At 49.5% G+C, this 18,294-nt stretch overlaps 1 protein-coding gene across 1 annotated transcript in view; it reads right to left on the reverse strand.

The window, feature by feature from the left end:
* Positions 1–17,845, reverse strand: part of CALCR (calcitonin receptor) — a 2,001,221-nt gene extending 1,983,376 nt beyond the window's left edge. Inside the window, exon 1 of the mRNA XM_078664409.1 lies at positions 17,755–17,845. The gene's annotated coding sequence lies outside the window, so the exon portion shown is untranslated. The remainder of the gene's footprint in view (positions 1–17,754) is intronic.
* Positions 17,846–18,294: the final 449 nt, after the last annotated feature.

Consider the following 18,294-nt stretch of genomic DNA (forward strand, 5'->3'; position numbering starts at 1 on the left):
GCACATATTTATTTTAACCCAAATGCTTTATGCCATCAGCAACACACTCTTTATATCTACACAATTTGAGTTTACTCCAAGCTCTATTTGTTTTTTTTTTTTTGTCCTACAAAAATGAGAATCATTTGAAATGGATCCTTTCGAAGAATGTTTTTAGTCCATGGAAACAGCATAGTAGATAATCGACAGAGTATTGATACGAATTCTACCCTCTGAATGCGGTGATGATTTACTGAATATTAGTGAAACAACAAAATAAATACATCATTCAGGCACATCATTTATTTGTGTATCCTTGTTTTGTGGCTCATTATTGATGTGCGCTATTATATACTTTATTTTGTCAAAGTATAGCTAAGTCTTTGGGCAATGTCTACAGTACGTTTACATTTTTTATAATTAATTGTATTAAACTCACCCTTTCTTTTCTAAAATTCCTCTAATCGATGTATTTAACAGTGTACGTTAACAAGTCACCATTATTTATAAACATTTGTGTGAGGTCCAGTCCTTAAAGTATTTTGGGTTTTTTCAAATGAAAGTTTGACATATTTTAACATTTAACATATTATTTTGGAGTAACAATCTATGATGCAGCTGACACATGTTTTCAGGGTTTTTTGAAGAAAGTTACAAAAACTTAACTTTTTGACGCGTGCTTTCAAGGAATGACCTTAAGCCAAGACACTGTGCTTTGAGACGAAACATGCAAATATTGCTTTTATGAGGCCAGTTCTGTCTAATGTACAGTGAATTACATCTGATATGTTGGATTATTGTGTTTTCACTTTGACAAAAGACAAAGCTCGTAGCAGTGTTTAAAATGCATGTTGAAAAAAATGAGCGGCCTTATTTTAAAGTCAATCGGAATAAAGAGTGGCGGATTCTCCGTCTGTCATATCAATAGAGCGCTATAGTATATAAGGCACTTGTAGTATGGTGGACGGGACATCCGCCACGTTTGGCTCATGTTTTTGTCCTTAGTGGGATTACAAGCATGGAGTAATAGTCCTCACCTGTCCTGATGCATATACGTCACTGGCACATGCGCACAAACAGTCTTGTTGCACGGAATCTGCTGAAGCACAAGTGTGATGGGTGTACAATGACAGTTTTAAGGTAGGCACAATATTTCAGTGCAAAATCAATGTTTATTCCTCCTTCTTTATGCCAGTACCTACGCAGATTCTATGAGACATTCAATAGCTTGCACTTTACACAGTGTAGCATGGTTTGCTTATTGTTAAAGTGCTTGTTTCATGTTTTCATGACTTTTGATAAATCTGCACCAGAGAAATAGCCATGAATTTTATTTTTTTTGTATTTTAAAAGCAAGGAAGGAGAATCGTTACAATACATCACCAGTAGCAGCAGACAAACAATACAACACACAAATTCATGTATAATATGCACAGTATAGATGAGCAAGAGAATCAAGACTGCTGTGCAAATAAGCTCTTATACAAGATATATCATACAGTACTGGAATGGTGAATAGCCAACTAAGTGCAAGTGCCTAGTCCGAACATACCAGGTTGCAGAGGCCCCTGTAGAGTGCAATACCAGCATAGACATTCCAAACCTAAGAATTCAAAGGGCCAATCAATTGGAGTGCCGTGAAGTAGATACCAATACCAGTCATGGTTCATACAAATCAAAACTGATCGATTATATAAGAGTCATAGAAAGGAGGTGACCCAGTTCATTCTAGGCTAACAAACGGTAGAGACAGTTCATAAAATGTTCTCCATCCATTTTGGTATACAATGGTGATGGATTAAACCCAGATCAGTTGACTGGGGGTGAGTGTTTGATTTGCTCAAACGCTCCGTCCATCATCCCCTTTTGTATCCTTTGTTCGCCCTAAGTGCGGCAGGGTATGCTCAGACGTGAGTCCCTTGCTCACTTGGCCACTGGATTCAAGATAGCCTGGCTGATGAGGATTATGAATCCGAAACCGGTCCCAGGATGCTTGTTTCCAGTCCAGGGAAGACATGGCTTGGCAGTTCGGGCTGGACTGTTCCCATGAGGCACAGGGTCAGACTGATTTGCATATGGCTATCTCTGAATTGGGGTGGCTGAGTGGGCTAAAAAATTGGTGATGGATTAAACCCAGATCAGTTGACTGGGGGTGAGTGTTTGATTTGCTCAAACGCTCCGTCCATCATCCCCTTTTGTATCTCTTTGTTCGCCCTAAGTGTGGCAGGGTATGCTCAGACGTGAGTCCCTTGCTCACTTGGCCACTGGATTCAAGATAGCCTGGCTGATGAGGATTATGAATCCGAAACCGGTCCCAGGATGCTTGTTTCCGGTCCAGGGAAGACATGGCTTGGCAGTTCGGGCTGGACTGTTCCCATGAGGCACAGGGTCAGACTGATTTGCATATGGCCATGTCTGAATTGGGGTGGCTGAGTGGGCTAAAAAATTGGTGATGGATTAAACCCAGATCAGTTGACTGGGGGTGAGTGTTTGATTTGCTCAAACGCTCCGTCCATCATCCCCTTTTGTATCTCTTTGTTCGCCCTAAGTGTGGCAGGGTATGCTCAGATGTGAGTCCCTTGCTCACTTGGCCACTGGATTCAAGATAGCCTGGCTGATGAGGATTATGAATCCGAAACCGGTCCCAGGATGCTTGTTTCCGGTCCAGGGAAGACATGGCTTGGCAGTTCGGGCTGGACTGTTCCCATGAGGCACAGGGTCAGACTGATTTGCATATGGCCATGTCTGAATTGGGGTGGCTGAGTGGGCTAAAAAATTGGTGCTGGATTAAACCCAGATCAGTTGACTGGGGGTGAGTGTTTGATTTGCTCAAACGCTCCGTCCATCATCCCCTTTTGTATCTCTTTGTTCGCCCTAAGAGTGGCAGGGTATGCTCAGACGTGAGTCCCTTGCTCATTGGCCACTGGATTCAAGATAGCCTGGCTGATGAGGATTATGAATCCGAAACCGGTCCCAGGATGCTTGTTTCTGGTCCAGGGAAGACATGGCTTGGCAGTTCGGGCAGGACTGTTCCCATGAGGCACAGGGTCAGACTGATTTGCATATGGCCATGTCTGAACTGGGGTGGCTGAGTGGGCTAAAAAATTGGTGATGGATTAAACCCAGATCAGTTGACTGGGGGTGAGTGTTTGATTTGCTCAAATGCCCCTTCAATCATCCCCTTTTGTCTTGCTTTGTTCGCCCTATTTGTGGCAGGGTATGCTCAGACGTTAGTCCCTTGCTCACTTGGCCACTGGATTCAAGATAGCCTGGCTGATGAGGATTATGAATCCGAAACAGGTCCCAGGATGCTTGTTTCCGGTCCAGGGAAGACATGGCTTGGCAGTTCGGGCTGGACTGTTCCCAAGAGGCACAGGGTCAGACTGATTTGCATATGGCCATGTCTGAACTGGGGTGGCTGAGTGGGCTAAAAAAGTTGGTGATGGATTAAACCCAGATCAGTTGACTGGGGGTGAGTGTTTGATTTGCTCAAACGCTCTGTCCATCATCTCCATTTGTATCGCTTTGTTTGCCCTAAGTGTGGCAGGGTATGCTCAGACGTGAGTCCCTTGCTCACTTGGCCACTGGATTCAAAATAGCCTGGCTGATGAGGATTATGAATCCGAAACCGGTCCCAGGATGCTTGTTTCCGGTCTAGGGAAGACATGGCTTGGCAGTTCCGGCTGGACTGTTCCCATGAGGCACAGGGTCAGACTGATTTGCATATGGCCATGTCTGAACTGGGGTGGCTGAGTGGGCTAAAAAGTTGGTGATGGATTAAACCCAAATCAGTTGAATGGGGGTGAGTGTTTGATTTGCTCAAACGCTCCGTCCATCATCCCCTTTTGTATCCCTTTGTTCGCCCTAAGTGTGGCAGGGTATGCTCAGACGTTAGTCCCTTGCTCACTTGGCCACTGGATTCAAGATAGCCTGGCTGATGAGGATTATGAATCCGAAACCGGTCCCAGGATGCTTGTTTCCAGTCCAGGGAAGACATGGCTTGGCAGTTCGGGCTGGACTGTTCCCATGAGGCACAGGGTCAGACTGATTTGCATATGGCCATGTCTGAACTGGGGTGGCTGAGTGGGCTAAAAAATTGGTGATGGATTAAACCCAGATCAGTTGACTGGGGGTGAGTGTTTGATTTGCTCAAACGCTCCGTCCATCATCCCCTTTTGTATCGCTTTGTTCGCCCTAAGTGTGGCAGGGTATGCTCAGACGTGAGTCCCTTGCTCACTTGGCCACTGGATTCAAGATAGCCTGGCTGATGAGGATTATGAATCCAAAACCGGTCCCAGGATGCTTGTTTCCGGTCCATGGCTTGGCAGTTCGGGATGGACTGTTCCCATGAGGCACAGGGCCAGACTGATTTGCATATGGCATGTCAGAACTGGGGTGGCTGAGTGGGATAAAAAATTGGTGATGGATTAAACCCAGATCAGTTGACTGGGGGTGAGTGTTTTATTTGCTCAAACGCTCCGTCCATCATCCCCTTTTGTATCGCTTTGTTCGCCCTAAGTGTGGCAGGGTATGCTCAGACGTGAGTCCCTTGCTCACTTGGCCACTGGATTCAAGATAGCCTGGCTGATGAGGATTATGAATCCGAAACCGGTCCCAGGAAGCTTGTTTCCGGTCCAGGGAAGACATGGCTTGGCAGTTCGGGCTGGACTGTTCCCATGAGGCACAGGGTCAGACTGATTTGCATATGGCCATGTCTGAACTGGGGTGGCTGAGTGGGCTAAAAAATTGGTGATGGGTTAAACCCAGATCAGTTGACTGGGGGTGAGTGTTTGATTTGCTCAAACGCTCTGTCCATCATCCCCTTTTGTATCACTGCTACATCATCTGCGTAAGCCAGCACTTTGCTTTCAAACTGACCCACTAGCATTGGACAAATCTGTTGATTCCTTTCTAGCATTGTAATATAGGGGTCGATGTATAGAGTAAACAGTAGTGGTGAGCACAGGCACCCCTGTCTTGTCCCCCTGGAAATCCAAATATCTATGATTCAATCCCCATAATTCACAGAGTTCCCCTAGGGGTACAATAAAGCCTTAAAGGCTTTAATAAAAACCAACGACAAATCCAAACTGCTCAAGAACCGCCCATACAATGCCCCACAAAACCCAGTCATAGCCTTCCCTGCGTCCTGTAGTACTAGACCTATTTCCTTGTTTCCGCGATATCGAACAGAGTGATCACCTTCTTCACGTGATCCACTGTTCCATGGCCTGGTAGAAACCCATGCTGCCGGGAGGATACTAAAGTTGGAATAATTCTACCTAAACTATTTTCCAACATCTTGGTGTATATTTTGGCATCACAATTTATCATGGTATTGTCTGTATGAATCTGAGATTAATGAGGGCTTCCTCTTCTGTGCTTTTAAAAAGACTGATGGCATATCTTGCGCTAACTCATTATGTACTGCCTTTCATAGTCATGGGGGAGGTTATCTGGTCATGTAGCTCTCCTTTAGGCCAAGGAATTAATTGCTGCTGCTAATTCTTCCACAGAGATTGGCAGATCTAGGTTGGCCTGATCCTCTGCATTAAACCAAACCCCATCTACTACTCGTAGAACCTCATCATACCCTTCATTTTTTTGCTTGAATATGTTTATTGTAGTTTGTCATAGTACAGAATACACATATGCAGTCATTGCAAATAAACGGCGCTGTTACATAAGACAGGAAGTCCCAGGCTTCGCAAATCACCACCCCCCCGTGGAGGTATGACAGCAAAGGGGCAACTTAACAGGAGCACGGGTAAACAGCATGACAGGTTCATATAGCTCCAGCACATGCACGATATATTAACATCCAATAGTGGCAGTGTCTATCGTTGATGCAAAGAACCCCTGTGCAGTAGCTGCATAGCCCAGTCTCATTCAATATAGCACTCAAGGCATACCATGACCGGAAAAGTAGGTCAGTTGTTTACATTGCCAAGTAATTGCACATTCAAAATTGTAATCGAAAACTATCAACCATAAGGGACAATCCTAAACATATAGGAAACCATTAACCAGGCGGTGCCTAACTGTGATCGTGTGTGTGTGTGTGGAGCTTGGGATACTGAGAGGAGTGTGACTAAGTATGACATAGTGATGGGAACATGGTGAGCTCGGTAGACTTCTCATGTATAGCAGTGCACGTGGGAAATGCCGCGGCGAGAGAGGGGGGGGAGGGAAGGGAGCAAGTAGGGAGATAGCATAGGGGGAGGAGGAGGGAGCGGGCGCGAGAGCAATGACAACAATGGTGCTGGAGAGCATGGGGAAGTCTCTCACGCAATCCCATTCTGCAAACACACCTGGTGATAGGTCGTCAGGATACCATCCCACTCCAGCGCAATAGGATACATCCTGAGCCCTGCCGTTTCCTCCCTGTGTAATGCCACACTCTCAGCTCTCGCCCAATTATCCAGCGAGTGCCGCCACTGCACCGTTTGAGGGGGCACATGATGCTTCCAACGCCTAGTAATAAGACGTTTCGCCGTGATCAACCCAAGATCCCAGAATCTCGTTTGCACCCTCGTCTGTTTCGTTCTTCTAAATAACCCCAACAGACAAGCTTCCCAGGTGGTCGGTAGGGTGCCCCCCGTCGCTTTCGCCAAGGTAGTCGACACTGCAGACCAGTAAGGCTGCAGCGATGTGCAGGACCAAAGGACATGTAAAAACTGTGCGTCCACAAGGCCACATCTAGGGCATGCTGTCGCGGTGAGTCCGAAGTACCTATTAATTTTGTCCGGGGACAGATATGCTCGGTGGATCACGTAGTACTGTATAATCTTGAAACGTGCATTACGCGGTACATGTTGCGATCCAGCCAGCACTCTTGCCCATTCTTTGTCGGTCCAGTCTCGTCCCCTATCAGTCGTCCATTTGTCCCGCAGGCGTTGAGGGGAGACATGTGTATTTGTGTGCAACGCTTGAGCAATCCAGTGTACAAGATGAGAGCCGTGTCCCATCACATGCAAGTATTGGATAAGCAGGTGTATCGGTGGTTCCTCCGCCAGGGGTCCCCAAGCTCTCGTCAATGTGTGTAGTAGTTTTGCGTGAGTCAGGAATTGCCCCACCGGTAACCCTGTGTTGTTTGCTAGCGTCTCAAAAGGAAGTAGCGCACCATCCGCAAATAGGTCGCCCAAGCTGTCTAAGTCAGCCGCTCCCCAGCTGTCCAGCAGGGGTGCCGCGAGTATCTCGGATCCCCAGGGCGTGCCCAGTAATGGAAGGTTGGGTGCGTACGGCTTTACCGCTGCAGTAAGTTTCAGGTCTCTGAGGAAGCACTTCCTCGCCACCTCCAGGTGGAGTTGGTCCTGAACATGTGACCTAGCCAAAGGATGAAACAGCGCATGGATCTGGGAGATCGACATGATAGTCTCTGTAGTGGCTGTGTCACTCAGATTACGCCCGCTCAGCCAGTAAGCTACCCACTGCAGTTGCGCAGCCAAGTAATACAGCTCGTGGTTCGGGACCGATAGCCCACCATTCTCTGTCGCAGCATAAAGGGTCCTCAGCGCCACCCTGGGACGGCCTTTGTTCTAAATCAATCGCCTGTGCAACGTGTCTAGCTCGCGAAATGTGCGAACTGGCACATAGACTGGCAGATTCGCATAGAAATATAGGAGCCTAGGCAAGACGATCGCCTTCACCAGAGCAATACGGCTGGGCACAGTCAGCGGAAGAGTGTTCCAAAAGGAAACTTGCGCTGTGAGCGAGGAAATCGCCCTCGTGAGGTTTCCATCCAGTAGGTCTGCGGTTTCGCGGTACACACGGATCCCCAAATATCGGAATACTGTGGGGTACCATAGCAGTCGCTCACCCATCACCTCGACATCACACTCAGGGGTGTCTGCTGCAAAAGAGTACACTCCCGACTTCGCCCAATTGACGCGCAACCCCGACATTTCACCAAAGGTTCGAAAGATGTCCGTTAGTGCGCGGGGGAAACAGGTCAGGTCCCTGACATAGAGTAACAAGTCATCGGCATAGAGCGATATCGAGTGCATCCTATCCATCAACCTAATCCCCCACGTCTCGCCAGAGGCTCGCAGTAGTGTCGCCAGTGGCTCCATCATGAGCGCAAATATCAGTGGGGATAGGGGACACCCCTGCCTCGTGCCCCTGCCTCGAATTGGGTCTGAGAAGAGCCTGTTCGTTCGAACCTGCACTACAGGTGCTGAGTAGAGGAGTTCCACCATTCGGAGATACGCCGCACCCAGGCCGAACTTTTCCAGTACCAGCGCAAGGTAGGACCACTCCACCGAGTCAAACGCTTTTTCGAGGTCGAGGATCACACACCCCGAACGCGTCCACCGGGACACTGCCTGGCTGTGCACGCGAAAGAGTCGTCTAATATTGTAAGACGTGCTGAGGGTAGGAACAAATCCGTTCTGGTCCGTGTGCACAAGGGTAGGGACCAAAGGTGCCAATGTCTGGGCCAGCGCAGATGCCAGGATCTTATAATCCGTGTTAAGGAGGGCAAGTGGCCGGTAAGATCCCATGTTCAATGCATCCTTGTCTGGTTTCAAGAGGGAGATCACATTGGCCTCGTTCAGGGACGAAGGAAGAGCCGCCTCTCGGATCGCCGCCGCGTATACCCGCAGCAATTCGGGAATAAGAATGGTGGAGTACGCCTTATAAAACTCCGCCGGCAGGCCATCAGGCCCGGGGGACTTACCATTCGAGAGCGAGAATATGACAGACCGGAGTTCTTCCGCAGTGAACGGCGCTCCCAGTTCCTCACACTGCGCATTAGTGGCCGTCGGAAATGGGAGGCCGGACAAGTACTCAGTAATCTCCGGTACCGTCACCCTCAAGCGGGAGCAGTACAAGGCTCTGTAGTGGCTCGAAAACGCCTCATGGATAGCCCTCTGGGTGAAGACCACACCTCCCTGCGCCGTGCGGATCGACATCACCGGCAGTGTTTGGGTGTCTTTCCTGATGAGCCATGTCAGAAGTTTGCCAGCTTTATCGCCAGCGTGATGCATGCGCGCAGAGTGGGCTGCATAGTTCAGGTTCTTCAGCCTGTCGAGGAGCAGCGTGTGTCGTCCGCGCGCATCTAGTAAAGCCGAGTCGTCTCCCTCCACTGCCTCCCGTTCGCCCGTCAGTTGTTCCGCCTCTATTTGTGTCAGGTCCCTATCTACCTGGCGTCGCAGTCCCGCCTGTGCCCCCAGACAGTGGCCTCTCACCACCACTTTGAATGCATCCCATTCAACCTGCGGGGTGGATGCAGTATCAGTGTTGTCTTCGAAGTACTGTAAGACCCGGTTAGAGAGCAGTTCCCGGAAGGGAGCATCCAACAGTACGTCAGGCTGGAGACGCCACGTGGGTATCGGTGGGTGCGGTCATTCCCAGGCGAAGTCAAGTGTGTGTGGATTGTGGTCCGAATGAGTGCGACCCAGGTACTGGGAGTCCGTGACCAATGGTAAGAGATCGCTGGTCAGCATGAACCTATCAAGTCTGACATGTAGTGCGTGGGCGCCGGAATAGTACGAATAAGTCCGAGTGGCGGGATTGCGGCAGCGCCAAGCGTCAGCAAGGTCCCACTGCATCGCCCAGTCCGCAAACGCGGGCGAAGTACCATGCATCGTAGCATTTGCCAGAGGGGGTGTGGACCTATCCAGTACCACATCTAGGACACAATTATAGTCGCCACCCAGCAGGAGCGGCACTCCCGGCCATGCTGCAAGTGCCGTCGACAAGTGTGTGAGAAAGCGCCCATGGTCGATATTGGGAGCGTATATGGATGCCAGGACTATGTGTTGGCCGTCTAGGTTACCCTGAAGTAGCACATATCTGCCTTCCTCATCTATGTTGCTATGCGTCAGCTCAAAGGGGACCCCAGGGCGAATCCATATGAGAGCCCCTCGCGCATAGGCCGAGAAGCTTGTAGCGTATATCTGCCCTCTCCAGCGGCGGCGCAGGTTATGTACCTCCGGTCCGGCCAGGTGTGTCTCTTGTAACAGTGCTATCTGTACCTGATGTCGCTTGAGGTACGAGTACACCTGATAACGACGTGAGGGGGTGTGCATACCACGTACATTCCAAGTGCAAAACTTAACTACAGCCATCAGAACATTTCTTCTCCACCACCCCGGATCCCCACCCACCCACCGCACAGCAAATCACGTCCCACCAGGTCAAACCATCACATAGTGTCGAATACATTTCCCACCAATACACTGCAAGACTCCAACACACATTAAGGGAAGGGGGAAGTCGCACCAATCCTGTAACTATTAAATATTGAAAAGTAATGCCAAAAGGGCAACTGCAGAACATGCCGTCGTCCAAACGCTCTAGTGAGCATTAACTGTTCTTACGTTCTAAAACAATGTAGGGGGGGTTCGCTAAGCACGTGAGTTAAATGTACTTATGATACATGCAGAGTTAACAGAGGCACTCCGCCCGTGCCACAGGCGTCCATTTTCGCCCAGCCCACTGACGATTTAGGCGCACAGTCTCAAGCGCCGTCGAACCGGCAGTAAGCCCACAGATTCAGCAGAAAGTTCACTTGCAAGGACTTACCATCGGGGGGCAGCACGCCCATCCCCCCCCCTCACGACCCACCAGCGGCAGGGCCGTCTCGTATCGTCGGGCCATCGGTCTGGACAGTGCCCGAGGCCCACGCCACCGAGCCCAGGCCTCACCCCAGCGACCCCCGAGGCTGCGCAGCAAGCACCCCGGGCAACAACAGTGTGTGGGTGCAGAAATCGTGGGAAAGTAGCTCTCTTCACTTCTGTAGTCAGGGGGCCACAGCATTATCAATTGAGCAAGTCAGCAGTCTGCGGTGTGACAACTGGGAGTTCAACAGACACCTGCGAATCCGGTAGGCCATATATGTAATCATCATCACTCCCCGTGGCGCCAGGGCTGGCACCCACTGCCGGAGCGTCCTGCTGTGACCCGCTGATCTCTGCCACTCTGCGGATCGCCTCCTGCTGCTCCTCATGGCGGTGTTCTGGAGTAGGTCCGATGTTCGCCTCTGGGCGCACCGAGCTCGCCGTCGAATGTCTCCGGCGCCGTCGTCGGCGAGCGCCACCTCCGCGGCGGGATCTCGGGGGGGGGGACCGCCTGGTCCGGAACAATTCCCGAGTCAAGCCAAGTCTCAGCAGCATCCGGAGTGTTGAAGAAATAAGTTTTGTCTTGAGCTATGACACGCAGACGAGCAGGTAATAGCAAGGAGTACTTGAGTGCCATGCGACGGAGCCGCTGTTTAACTTCCATGAAGGAATGGCGCTGGCGCTGCACCTGTATCGTGTAGTCCGGGAAGAACATGATGGTAGCATTGTCCACCTTGACCTCCTCCAATTTCCTAACTTCCCTCAGTATAGTGTCTCGGTCTCGATAATTCAGCACTCGGATGAGCAGGGGTCGAGGGTTGGAGCCTTCAGGGGGGGGCTTGGACGGCACACGATGAGCGCGTTCCACCACAAAGTGTTGCGAAAGGGTATCTTCTGGGAGGATGTCTCTGATCCACCGCTCTACGTGTTCTGGAGCCTCCTGGGGCTCCCATCGCTCCGGCAGACCCACGATGCGGATGTTGTTCCGCCTCGCCCGTCCTTCCGCATCTTCCGCACGATCTTCTAGGAACTCCACCCTGTTGAGAAGGTTCTGCACATGCTTGTCCACCTGAGATACCTTTGGGGTCAGGTTTGCTACTGCGGCCTCCAGGGTCGTCGTCCTTTCCGACAGTTTTTTGTGATCAGCACGGAGATGTGTCATGTCTATAGCCACGCTGTCGATCTTAGTTTCCAAGGAGGTCCTGGTCTGTTGCATCGATTCTTCAAGCCTTTCCATGGCCGCCAACATCGTGTCCAGCTTGGATGCAGTGTGGTCCACCTCTACCTGCTTTGCCATTTTCCCCTTCACCTGCGCGTTGCCTGTGACAGCTCTCGTTTTGGGTCCCCCCGACATGAGCAATCGCGTCGTGGCTGGCCAATGGTGCAGTGTAAAGAGTCCCACTATGGCACAAGTGACCGGAGGGCTCCCAGGAGGGGGGGCAGAATAAGTCCAGGCAGTGCGGGCAAGTGCGCTTCCCAGCTCCTTAAAGCACCCACGTGTGTCGTGTAGGGTTCACTATCTGGTCCAGGCGCCTTGGGGCCCTGGCAGGCCGCTCTGTGAGTATGCAAGCGCCTCCGTCGGGCAACTCACGGTCAAAAGTCGCCGTCGCCTCCTCACCTCAGCTCAGTGGGGGCAATGGTGCACTGCACGTCCCGAGCCAGGTCCCAGGGCCTGACCAGGTGTGGTCCGTCGCAGCTCGCGTTGTAGGTCCCCCCGACACGGGCAGGTGCAACGTGGCCGGGTAGTTGAGCAAAGCAGAGAGAGCCACTACAGCACAAATGGTTCAGGGCCCGTTGGAAGGAGGAGGGGCCAGGGCAGGCCCAAGCAATCCAGACCGGTACACTCCCAGGTCCTCACAGGCCTCACACTCGACACGTGGGCACCACTCCCCTACACCAGCAGATCGTGTCTACGACAGGACGCTCCGTGCTTGAGCAAGCACTGTGGGCAGGACAAGACGTGGGCAAGGTCCGCTGATTGTCCCACGCAATGGCGCAACGAGGCAGGGTCCAGTTGTCAGGACAGACCAGGGCCAGCGACGTGCCGCCAGGGGCACCTCCACAGCAGGCCAAGCTTTCGGGTGTCGTCCGGGCAGTTCAAACACTCAGCTCCCTCCACAATGTCGGTCTCACCAAGGACCCAACCAGACCTCGAGGACACAGCAAGTCAATGGGGGGGGAGGGGGGGAGCGCCGCACCACATTAGTCTTCCCATCACACCCGGTCTTGTTAAACACAGCACCAGAGCACCCCCGAGTCGCCAGGGTCCGCAGCTCACCACCTCCGCCGACTTCAACACTCTGGGCCACCGGTCAGTGCCGCGCCCGCTCCGCCCGTTCTCAGTGTCCCAGGCCTGCACCAGCTCCTGCGCGCAGGCCGCGTCTCCAGTCTCGGGCAGTCTCCGCGCGCCGTGACCAATGTGTCAGGGATCCAGTCCTGCGCCCCAGCTCCAGCAGATCCACGGGGGCGGGGGGCCAAGTAGTTGCGCCTCACCAAGGTCTCCCAACTCGCCTCCTGCCAACGACTGCCGCTCTCAGCTCTGGGCCTATGTAGTAGGCCGCATCCCCGGTCTCAGTTAGTTACAAGGTCCGGTACTGGGGGCCACCAGTCCGTGAGCCCGCCGACAGAGCTCCGGGACGGCCAGCATCTGGGCAGCCAGGAAGGCACTTCAATTAATCCCTCAGGGGAGCCTCCGGTCGCACCACCCGGCCGCTGCAGCTGGGGGGGGGGCACCCTCACGCCGGCCCAGGCACCCAGGCCTCGTGTGTCAGCAGGGCCAGCCTCGGTCCGAGAGGATGCAGGGCAGGTCCGGCGGTATCCAGTCGCTTTCAGGAGGTATAAAGCAGCAGTCCGCTCCGGTGGGCCCCGAGGGCCGGTTGGATCCCCGGCCCCACCCAGCCCTGCACGCCGCTCCGCAGTGGTGGCTGACCAGGCAGGGAGCACTCAGTATCCCCGGAGCGGCCCGGAGTGAGCCAGCCGGTCCAAACTTCAGCAGTCAGTGGGGGAGTGCTCAATAGGCACTCGACATCAGTTGCAGGGTGTGGCGGGCAAAAACGACGGAGAAATGGCCTGCGGCAGGGGAGTCCCTCTCGGAGCTCTACCCAGGCACTTCTACCGCCAATGCGCACTTAGCCACGCCCCCCTCATCATACCCTTCATACGGTACAGTTGTATCCTCTGTATAGTTTTTCGCAAAAACTCTTCAAACACCCTCATTATATCTGCTAGCGAGTCATATTTACACCCCTGAGGATCAGGAATAGCTTCTATCCCTGTTTTTTCACCTTCCTTTGCCTGATGTGTAATGCAAGAAGGCGCCCAACATTTTCACCACATTCATAACACTCCATCCTATGGTGATAAAATTTGGCTGCGATTTCTTTGCTAAAAAACTGTGTGATTTAAATTTTTACTTCTGCTGGACCTCAGTGCTGTCCAGCCTATAAGGGATTGCCTCATGCTCCTCTAATGGTGAAAGTTCTTTAAAGAAACCATGGACCTCGCTGAGTTTTTTCCTTTGCTGGTATAGAGTGTAGCTTAATGTTTCATCCCTAGTTTCAGCCTTCAAAGTGTCCCAAAGCACCATATCCTTATCAGTGCCCCTATTAATCTCCAATCTTCTGATCCTGGTATTCTGTGCTACTTATTAAAAGTCTAATTAGCACCTGTTTTTAAAAAGCCTGCTACTGGAACCTCAACAACCAGTGGGTTATGATCTGAAGGGCTCTGGGATACCTCTCAATCACAGCATGACTACTGAGTGCTGTGGACATAAAAATATAATCCAAATGAACTGATTTATTGTGTGGGCATGAAAACAATTTGTATCCCAGGTCCGGAGCCTTAGATTTCCCAAATATCCACTATGCCGTGGTCTTCGACCACCTTACGGAGTGCCTTAAACACCATGGGTTTCCTTCCTGTATATAGCTGAGGCCCATCTAGCTTATTAGCAACCTTTGAGTGTATATTAAAATATCTGCAGAATTTAAGAGAAGATGGAAAATTTGCTAATAGCGATATTCAAATAGTCAAACACATCAGCTTCATCAATGTTTGATCCATAAACTGAGCATAGCGTGAATCGCCCTCCACCAGTGCGGCATTCTACGATAACCCACCTGCCAAGTTAATCAGTTGATCTCTGAATGATAGTGCAGCTAGATTTGTTAGCAAGAATGCCAACCCCTGTAGATGTTAAACTTTGTTTTGTGTAGCCTAAGAGTCACAATTCAAGATCAGAAAAGAGACCTCTCCTACCCCAAGAGATGTGAGTCTCCTGCAGACAATATTAGGTCTCATTAGCCTCAATCCCAATGCCACATTACCTATCGTAGCCCTATTGTTCAGGCTACAAACATTCATGGTGCAGAAACGCAATTTGCTATCACCCATTCTGCCCGAGTGACGCAGGCCTTTCGGTCTCCCTACATAGAATATTTACTTTCTAATGTGCAACTTAACCCCTCAGGATACACAATCCCAGAGCTAAAACATAAGCAAAAACTTAGATCGACTCCAACATTTTCTTGCTGACAACTTAGAGCACTGACTATACCTATGATGATGCCCAGGCTCCATATCCCAGAAACAAAGCAGACTAAACAATCAATTCTGGTACGTATCTCATCTCTTCCCATCTAATACATTGCTTGTTTCAGCTGACCCAAAATCCCATACTCTTAACTTCAATGGGCCCATCCTCATCTGCCAGCCCCCAAAGTCCCTCAGCTCCTTCCATCCTTCACCCCACCACTTCCCCCCTGCCGACCACCCATTTAAGATGATTGGACTGGCATGTCCCATAACCCATTCAGCCCTCCGCCCTACTGAGGAATAAATTCAAAGGCATCCAAAATTCTATGCAAAGAAAGGACGATAACAAAGAGATACAGTAATCCACTTACCAACATTCAGCGGGCAAAAATCTAGCTGGTACTGGACCAATAAACCAATAATCAAGATTGCCCTTAGAAGGCCCATTCAGCCTTCCATCCCACAAAATGTTAAATCCAGAACCAAAATTAAAAAAATTGAAAAAATACAATCATCATTTGCCAACATTCAGCGGTGAAGATCCACCTGATGTTTAACCAATACCCAATAATTGAGAATCCTACATTATCATCATATGGGCCAATACTTAGCCTTCTTAGGCTAGGCTTAGATTCTCCAGAAACTCCTTTTCCTTAATTTCTGACGTGAAAAAGTGGACACAATCTTGAATTATAACCTTCGATTTAGCTGGGTACATTAAATACACTCGAGGTCCCTTATTCTGAAAGTTTAAGCAATACACATGCGCAATTGCTATACGTTTGTAAGGGACCAAGTAATGTCTGGGGACAAAAAAGAACTCTCTGTACAGTTTGTTCATCTAAGGTTTTTATGGATACACACAGTCAGTCAGTCAGTCAAAAGTACTTTATTCGGTTCATAGCAAAAACCATAAAAGTATACAAACATCAGGAATCAGGCCAAAATAAAATACAACATTAAAAGCAACAGTACATGCAATACAGTGACATTAAAAATCATCCACTAGCGACAATTCAATACGATTCCTAAAATCCACTGTTTACAGATAGTCCACTTAATTTTTTTCCTTAGTCTTATGGCTACTGTCAAATAATTTGCTACATTAAAAATTTCCCAAGTGTTAGACAACAGCTGATGGTACATAAGGGCCGGTTTAACTTGTCTGAACCCTTTATCTTTAATTAGAGGTCGAATGAACTTTTTTCTTATTAAGTTAAGATATTTACAGAAAAACATAAAATGCGTGGTGTCCATAATGGAGAATCCGTCACAAGGGCAGATCTCCAGGTCTGTCGTCTTGGACGTTCAGTAAGAAGGAGGTGGAATTTATTCAACCTGAACTTGGTCAGCAGGAATCTATGATTAGCATTATTGACCATTCTCAGGTATAGTTCTATCTCACTGGAATTTATCAATAGCTGGTGAGCCCTTACAGTTGGTTTGGTCAACTCCTTATCTTCTCTGTCCAGTCCCTTGCTGAGCATATATGTGTTTTTTGCCCATTTCGCATCCCCCTTAACTAGTTTAGATGGCTGATCAAACAGCTCTGGGCGACCTAGTATATAAGCTAATTTTTTAACATAACTCAGCCATGGGATGGAATTGCTATGCTCCCGGGCTAAACAGTCCCTCAAAACCTCATGATTTAATTACAGTTCAGGGTTCAACCACACTGCGATCCATTTTAGAAGTGGTGCTAAAGCTATTCGATCTTCCAAATATTCCACCCCACATTCTTGGTGGACAATGTAACCAGGGGTTGATTGGGGGACCGATAGAATAGTCTTCAGGAACTTATCCTCTACGATCTGCAACATCTTTACATTTTTAAAGCCCCATAAATCTGCTCCATACATTGCTAAAGAAACACTTTGGCATCATAGACTTTTAGATCGGCCTGCAATGGCTTTACTCCTAGTTTCCGCGAAAAACCGAGTAATGCCAAAGTAGACCTTGCAAAAACATTGCGTTTAGCAGCCATTTGAGGCAACCATGTGGAGGTATCATCAAAAATGACCACTAGGTAGGGAAATCTCGAGACCTTGGACAGCACATTGGGGACAAAAAGAACTCTCTGTACAGTTTGTTCATCTAAAGTTTTTATAGATACACACAGAAATGGTATAGATCACTTTCGTAAATTCAAAAAGCGGTATACTTTGTGCGGTGTGTCCTCAAGTGAAACATGGAATCATAAGTGACTATATACAGTGAACAGCTTTAAAAGAGGTTTCCATAAATACAAGTAGCGACCATTCAGTTATACATGGTGACATCCTAAGCATATGGTGACTCTGGCTATCTAATGGTCCTTTCTGTAATCTTGTCGACGACGTTTCAACCCTCCTATGGATTTGGGGTCTCCTCAGGACTGTTAATGTGGGGACATCTACAGGAGATACGGAAAGCATTAGGCCCTATTTACTGGCACATAAGTGAGAGACTTCATGAAGGGTTAATATTGAAGGTAAGTACCTGGTTCTTAAAAGGGCGCAGCTTAAGTAACTGTGAGGTGTCCCATATGTGGTGAAGGGAAGGAAAGTTAACTCACGTGAGGACACAGCCGGGTACTGCGTTGTGTGTTCAAGGAAGGAATGGGACATGGTTATTTGGATTATTTACATGTAGACTTATACATACAAAGAAGATATGACTGGCCCTTTAATGGCCTTACCTCACAGCGATGAGGATTCTGTGAAGCTGGCTCTTACGGTGATAGGCTACGGGCTCTTCCAGTCCCTGAATTCTTTGAGTTGACACTCGAGGATTTCAAGTGCTGTAAATGGAAATGAGTGTGCCCATTAAACACAGTTGGAGGGAATGCTAACAGGGAGGAGGCATTGCCTATGCTATTGGTAACGTGTGGAGTGGTGTGGCTCACTGGTTAGAGGCGGCAGACCCGGGAGCAGAGGACGGCCCGGGACCAGGGTTCAATTCCCGACGTGGCAGGGTCTTGGACCAGGGTCAATGGACTCGATAATTCTCGCCTCGGTGCCTACTCTAACTAGGGATCACACTCGGCAACTCTGGGCATTAGCTTTCCTCATCTCCACAATATGAGTAGGCTCGGGGTAACCCAATAAACCCTTGTAGGCTTGGGCAAGGTAAATGTTTAAGGTAAAGAGAGAGATACAAGGGATTTTATTTGTTCACTAAGTACACTTAATTTTGTTTATGTCAGTCATGTGGTCATCAATTAATTAGACCCTTTTGT

This window comes from Lissotriton helveticus, chromosome 10 (genome assembly GCF_964261635.1).
Source record: "Lissotriton helveticus chromosome 10, aLisHel1.1, whole genome shotgun sequence".
In the NCBI taxonomy this organism is placed as follows: Eukaryota; Metazoa; Chordata; class Amphibia; order Caudata; family Salamandridae; genus Lissotriton; species Lissotriton helveticus.